The sequence below is a fragment of the Castanea sativa genome, chromosome 3, assembly GCF_040712315.1.
Source record: "Castanea sativa cultivar Marrone di Chiusa Pesio chromosome 3, ASM4071231v1".
NCBI lineage: Eukaryota > Viridiplantae > Streptophyta > Magnoliopsida > Fagales > Fagaceae > Castanea > Castanea sativa.
This window is the reverse complement of record NC_134015.1, coordinates 18,219,584-18,226,764: the sequence shown is the minus strand read 5'-3', so window position 1 is coordinate 18,226,764 and position 7,181 is coordinate 18,219,584. Positions and strand designations below refer to the sequence as shown.

The 7,181-nt window shown below is 36.7% G+C and overlaps 1 pseudogene; it reads right to left on the bottom strand.

Annotated features, from left to right (window-relative positions):
• Positions 1–2,995: 2,995 nt before the first annotated feature.
• LOC142628626 (uncharacterized) lies at positions 2,996–6,412 on the bottom strand (annotated as a pseudogene).
• Between the last annotated feature and the right edge of the window lie 769 nt (positions 6,413–7,181).

Here is a 7,181-nt window from a genome sequence, read left to right as displayed (position 1 = left end):
GGTCAACAACCTTTCCGCCTCAAAACCATCTGGTTCTCTGACCCCTCTTTCCCTAGCATCATTAAAGAATCATGGCAAGCCCACCCAAACGAAATATCCCTAGCAATCCAAACCTTCACTCAGTGAGCTAAGACGTACAACCGTAAGATTTTTGGTAATATTTTCCACAAGAAAAAAAGAATTTTGGCCTGTCTAAACGGCATCCAAAAGGCCCAATGCTACGAAAAAAACAACTCTCTCTCAACCCTTGAAAGGAAACTCGTGGGTGACTTCCAACAAATCCTCCGCATGGAAAAAGAGTTTTGGGCATTGAAATTTAGAAACAAGTGGAACCTCCTCGGAGATAAAAACACAAACTTCTTTCACTTATCCACCATTTGTCGAAGACGCAGTAACAAAATCTGGTGCATGAAAAACTCTGTTGGTTAGTGGTCTTATGACCCCACCGAGATCAAAAACACCATACTATCTCATTTCACCAACCTCTACTCCTCTGAAACTACTTCCATCCCCCTCTCTCCACCAACCCCTCAAAACTTTCCCCGTATCTCCACATACATTTTTTATGCTATCTCGGATGAGGTCACAGATGGCAAAATCAGGGCAACCATCTTCTCTTTCAAGCCCATGAAAGCCTGGGGTACAGACGGCTTACACCCCATATTTTCCCAAAAGTTCTGGAACATTGTAGGGCTATTAGTCACTACCCAGGTCAAGAAAATCTTCAAGTCAAAAAAAAAAAAAAAATCCTCGACGATTTGAATGGCACCCTCGTATGCCTCGTCCCAAAAGTGGCCAAACCAAAAACCATTCAACGATTCCGTCCCATTTGCCTGTGCAACACCATCTACAAGACATTCACAAAGATCTTGGTTCTCAGAATCAAACCATATCTTGATGACCTTATTCACCCCTTTCGAGCTAGCTTCATCCCTAGTCGAAAAGCTAGCAACAACATCATCCTAACCTAAGAAGTCATCCATACTATGTCCACTTCAAATAGCAAAAAAGGTCTCATGGCTCTAAAAATTTATTTGAAAAAGGCCTTCAATAGGCTAGAATGGGGCTTCATCAAGCATATTCTTGTATTCTTCAACTTCCCTAGAGACTGGATCGAGTTCATTATGTCCTGCATTACTACTTCTAGCCTCTCAATTCTTGTAATTGGGGAAAGACTAAACTATTTCCTACCTTCTTGGGGAATACGCCAAAATGACCCATTATCTCCCTACATCTTTATTCTTTTCATGGAGTACCTTGCCCACCTCATTTACAATGAATTCGAATAAAAAAACTGGAAGGGAATCAAAACCTCTAGGAATGGACCAACCTTTTCCGACCTCTTCTTCGCGAACGACCTCATCTTGTTTGCAAAAGCCACTAAAAGGAGCTGCCTAACGATAAAAAACACCCTTGAAAAAGTTTGCTCCGCCTCAGGTCAAAAAATCAATCACTGTAAATCAAAAATTTATTTCGCCCCTCACACTTTGCCGTCCATCATTGATTCTGTGGAGAATGAGCTTAGCATTAGAGCGTGCACCAACTTTGGAAAATATCTTGGTGTTCCCATTATCACAGATAAGAGGAATACTAGAGCTTTCAACTTCATCATCGACAAACTCCGCTCTAAACATTTTAGGTGGAAAGTTGGTTCACTCTCTCTAGCGAGACACCTAACCCTCATCAACGCCATCACCACTACCATCTTCACTCACGTTATGCAATGCACCCTGCTCCCCACTAAAATTTGCAAAAAAATCGACAAAATAAATAGAAATTTTCTATGGGGAGAGATTGAAAAAAAAAAAAAAAAAACCCACCTCTTGAATTGGTAGACTATCACGAAGCCCAAATGGTTAGGAGGGCTTAACATTAAAAGAAGCTTACACAGGAACAAAGCCTTCCTTGCAAAACGTTTCTGGGACATCCGCTCCAACCCACATGAACTCCATGCAATCGTGCTAAAGAAAAAAAATAAGGTAATATTTCATTGGGAAATAGTTAAAAGAATTCAAGTCTGTAAAACCTTTTTAAAGAGAAAGAATCTTGATTAAGGTTGAGATCCACAAACCCGTAAATGAGGCAAGTTATTTTGGACAATATTGCCCTTTTATAATTTTATATTTGTGAAAGAATCTAAGTGGTCCCTTTTACTTTAACTAATAAGATAAAAAGCTTTCTTTATTGCAACGTACTATTGTATCAGATGAATATTTTCAAAGAATTAATAAGATTGCTTTTCATAAAAATAATGAGAAAGAGAAGAAGAGAAACAACTATTTTCCCTCTCAATTCTTAGTCAAGAACAAATAAACTAAGTACTAAAAATATTGTGTTTATAATATTTTCACAATAAATTTTAAGTAATAATATTTTTTTTTTTTTTTTTTTGCTACGAGTCCTTCGTTCCCTTGGAATATCCTCTTTTTTGCTATTTGGAACCTATGACAATTTCACTGGAGTAAAATAGTGTTTAAAATTAAAACACTTCTCCAAACCATGATCTGGGCAAAGTTGTTATACATGCTGCCAGTGAGCATATGTTTTGTGCTGGTCAATTTGGCATGGCAAGAGAATGCATGTGATTAATGTTATGTGGAACAAGCCAGCCTCTGCTAGAATGTTACAACCTCAAAACAGATGACTCATCGTTGGGCAATCCAGGAAAGGCTACTAGATGGACTTATTCGAGATCATAATGGCATGTGGATTAAAGGTTTTACCAAAAGATTAGGGTGTCCTCCAAACTTTGGGCTCTAAGGAACTGGTTATCTTTGTGTATTAATCTTAATCTTTTGGTAGTAGTATCAGAGTGTTAAACACAGGGAAGAAGCAAGAGCAGAAGGTGGAACTTTTTCAGAATCAACAACCATCAGTGGCGGCTCCAGGAATTTTTCCCAGGGTGTTCCTTAATAAGTATAAATTACACGATCTAATAAAAAGAAAATTTTATATATTGACAACAACAATCAAAAAACATGTAAATACATAAAATTTACAATTGCCTTCTACGATTTTTCATATTTTGAAATCGTTGCATGATAGTCTCGTTATCAATGCTACAAGCTATATCTTTTTCAATATATACAACCAAGCAATCATTCATCCACTGATCTCCCATTCGATTGCGCAGTTCATTCTTTATATATTTCATTGCTGAAAAACTTCTTTCTACTGTTGCAGTAGCAACAGGAAGGGTCAAAGCTAACTTCACAAGCAAATAGACTAATGGATAAGTCTCATGCTTCCTCGTGCTCACTAACTTTTCAGCAAGTTCACTAACTCCTTGAAGCTCTAAAAACAAGTCATTGTTGCGCATATCAAAAATGAAATTCTGAAGCTGAGAGTCAAGTGCCAAGATATCTGTCCCAGGAAAATCATATGGATAGAACTTTGCTAGATGTATTAACTTTTCCTTATCAAAAGCCACAAATGAATTACTTGGATTCAAGCAAGCCATACAAATTAGCAAATCGGTATTCACCTCTGAAAAGCGATTGTTTAGCTCTTGAAGTTGCATATCTATGATTGTGTAGAATAGCTCAACACGATAATGATGTAAATTTGTATTTTGTTGGGTGTTGCGTCGCGGCCTCCCACTAACTACAAATATTTCATCCATGTTCAAGATAGGAATTTCATGTGTGGCACAAAATGAAGACACTTCAGTCAATAAAGATGTCCATTCATCATCTCTCATCACTTGCAATCGTTGCTTAGACACTTTAACAAGATCCATAGCATTTACTATATCTTGATTTTTTTTTTGCAATGCTATTGACAACTCATTTGTAATCCCTAAAATGTTTTTCATCAAGTGTAGAGCAAAAACAAATTCAAAAGATAGAATTGACCTCATAATAGATCGAGCTTCAACTTTTTGGTCGGAGAGCCCATCTTCTTCAATAATCTCAAGTACATCAGCCACAGCAGAGAACATCAAAATCAAGTTGAGAATAGTCCCATAATATGATCCCCAACGTGTATCACCAGGACGTTTAAGATTTGTCTCTTGATTCAAACCTTGTCCACTTCTTCGTACACCATTCTCTAAATCTTCTTTAATTTTGGCAAATTGAGCATCTCGAAGAGCATCTCGTCTCTTACAAGAGCCTCCAACAACAGTTACTAAATTACTAACCACATAAAAAAAAATCAGCAATGTTAATGTGATTTTTAGCAACGGCAACAAGTGTCAATTGAAGTTGATGAGCAAAACAATGGACATAAAATGATGACTTATTCTCTTTCAAAATTAAAGTTTTGAGACCATTGATATCACCTTGCATATTACTAGCTCCGTCATAACCTTGCCCACGTAGTCTCGATAAACTCAAATTATGTTCACAAAGTAAACCTTCAATAGCACATTTGAGTGACAAAGCGGTGGTACTTGCTACATGTACAATACCAAGGAACCGCTCTATAATAATTCCTTGTTTGTTCACATAACGAAGAACGAGTGCCATTTGTTCTTTCACTGAGATATCACGTGACTCATCAACTAATATTGAAAAGAACCCATTGCCAAGATCCTCGATGATGGCTTTAGATGTTTCACGTGCAATTGCATTCACCATGTCTTTTTGAATATCATGATGGGTAAGCTTGCAATTTTTCCAAGTATTTTGCATCACTTCATTGATAGATTCATTGTGATCCCCCAAAAATTGTAGAAGCTCAAGGAAATTTCCTTTATCACTTGAACCTTGAGATTCATCATGACCACGAAAAGCTAATCCTCGGAATAAAAGGAATCTTACGCAATCAACTATTGCGTTTAATTGAATCCGATAATTAGCTTTATCTTGATTTGATTGCTTAACCAAGACACTTTGAATGTGTTGCTTTTCCTTCGTAAATCTTCACTCTTCTTGACAGCTTGGTTATGAGCACTATTAACTCCTCCAACATGGGAATCTAACTTCCCAACCCGATTCCAAAGTCCGCATCCCTTCGTTACAAAAGTGTCACCTCCTCCTTGCTTACCAACATCTTTCCCAAATAGGTAGCAATAAAAACAAAATGCTGCATCTTTGGCTATACTATATTCCAACCAATTTCTATTTTCATACCATTCGACTCTAAATCGACGGGGCTTTCCAGAAAAATATGATACCGGGTAATCATGAGGAGGTCGACAAGGGCCATTTCCTAAATAATATCTTCTTATTTCATCATGATTATTAGGATGATAAGATGATATCTTTTGTCGTAGCCCAGGATCTGAAGGAAGATTTTCTAAGTTAAAGTCAACACGACTTCGCTTAGAAGATGGAGATGAATCTTGCACAGGAGATGAATCTTGCACAGGAGATGAATCTTGGGTACGCGGTTTTTTTATCAAGTATTTGTCCATAATTCTAGCAAAAGAATAAAAAATAAATTATAAGTTTATTTGAAATATCAATAAATTATTAATTATTATTTAGTTGTTTCATTAATTTGTTTGTCTTTTATAAATTATAATTTGTTATATTATTGTTTTATTAATTATAAGATTATTAATTGTTGTTTAGTCTAACATAATTTAATTTTTTTTGCCTTTTATAATGTATTGATTAATTAAATTATTAACGCTAAAAGACAATCAGAAAATTTCACAAAATCTAGCTACCAATCAGAAAATTTCACAATCACAATTTTATAAATCACAATAACGCTAAAAGACAATTAATGTCTTTGAGTTGAGTTCAATATCAATACACACCAATAGTCCAATACGGCAACACCAACACTAACACATTTCAATTTACACATCAATCAACGGATAAGATTCAATCATAGGATAAAGCCAAAAATAAAATGTCAAATTTAAAAAGTAAAAAAAAAAAATAAAGTTAAAGTGTTACTGAGTGCTTCAAGCACTCAGTAACACTTTAACTAAAAAAAAAAAAGGCAAAACCGAGTGCTGCTGGAATCAGCAGCCAATCACGGATCACCAGGTCCAGTTACACAACGAGACAAAGTGATAAACAGACAGACAAAATGACAAACAATTGAAACAAACAAAGTCATAAATTAATAATGACTAAAGAGAGAGAGAGTCATAAATAAAGATTAAAGGCATAAGGCATTTATTCCTATTTCATTTCAGATTTGAGACTTGAGAGAGTATAGAGAGAGTGAGAGACCGAGAGGCGAGAGAGAGACAGAGAGTCAGAGAGAAAAAGAGAGAGAAATACCTGGGATGGCGACGGCGACGGCGATGGCGATGGCGACGGCGACGATGAGCGCTGCGACTGGATGTTGCGGAGCTGGACCGATCTCCTTGGACCGATCTCCTTCTCCGATGCGACGAGGCCGATCTCCGATGAGCGACTGGAGCTGGACCGATCTGCGATCTCCGATGTCCGATGAGCGGCTGGAACCGTGGACGGTGGATCGATCTAGCTTCGAAGGGGAGCGCCATTGCTCACTTGCTCTGTTTCTCCTTTTTTAGGTTTGTTTAGCTTTACTAATTTTTTTAATTTTTTTGAGAAGAGCTTTAGTGATGATGTACTGAACTCTGAACTGATTTGAGGTTTCTGATGGTCTGTAATTTTTTTTTTTTTTTTTTTTGGTTGAGAAACCGTGGGTTTGCTTCCTCTGTCTCTGTGGGGCTTGCCGTGGGCAGTGGGCTTGTTGATGTTGGGCTTGCTGTGATCTGTTCGCTTTCTTTTCTCTTACATTTTGCTGTGATCTGTCTCTGTTGGGCTTGCTGTGATCCGTTTGCAGTTTGCTCTTACATTTTTTTTTTTTCTCTGTTACAAATTTTTTTTTTTTTTTTTCAGATTTTAGTTGAATTTTTTTTTGGGTTTTTTTTTTTGGCTTGGAAGTAGAACAAATATATATTTTTTTTTAATGTGAGGGTGTTCCTAATTTTAATTGAGGGTGTTCCTATTTTATTTTTAAGGGTAAAAAAAAAAAAAAAAAAATTTATATATATAAATTTCAAGTCAGGGTGTTCCTGGGAACACCCTGACCATAACGTGGCGCCGCCACTGACAACCATTAAATAAAAGCTGCATAAACGACATTAGCTATTGTTTGTAATGTAGATACAACCTGTAGCTTAGTGATTGTTTTATTTTGTAAGTGATTGCACGTGAGAGTGTTAGTTGGTTCTTCATACTCACGTGTGAGAGTTAGTTTTCAGTCTATTAGTAGCATTTAGTTACTTAGGCTTGCTCTGTGTTGTA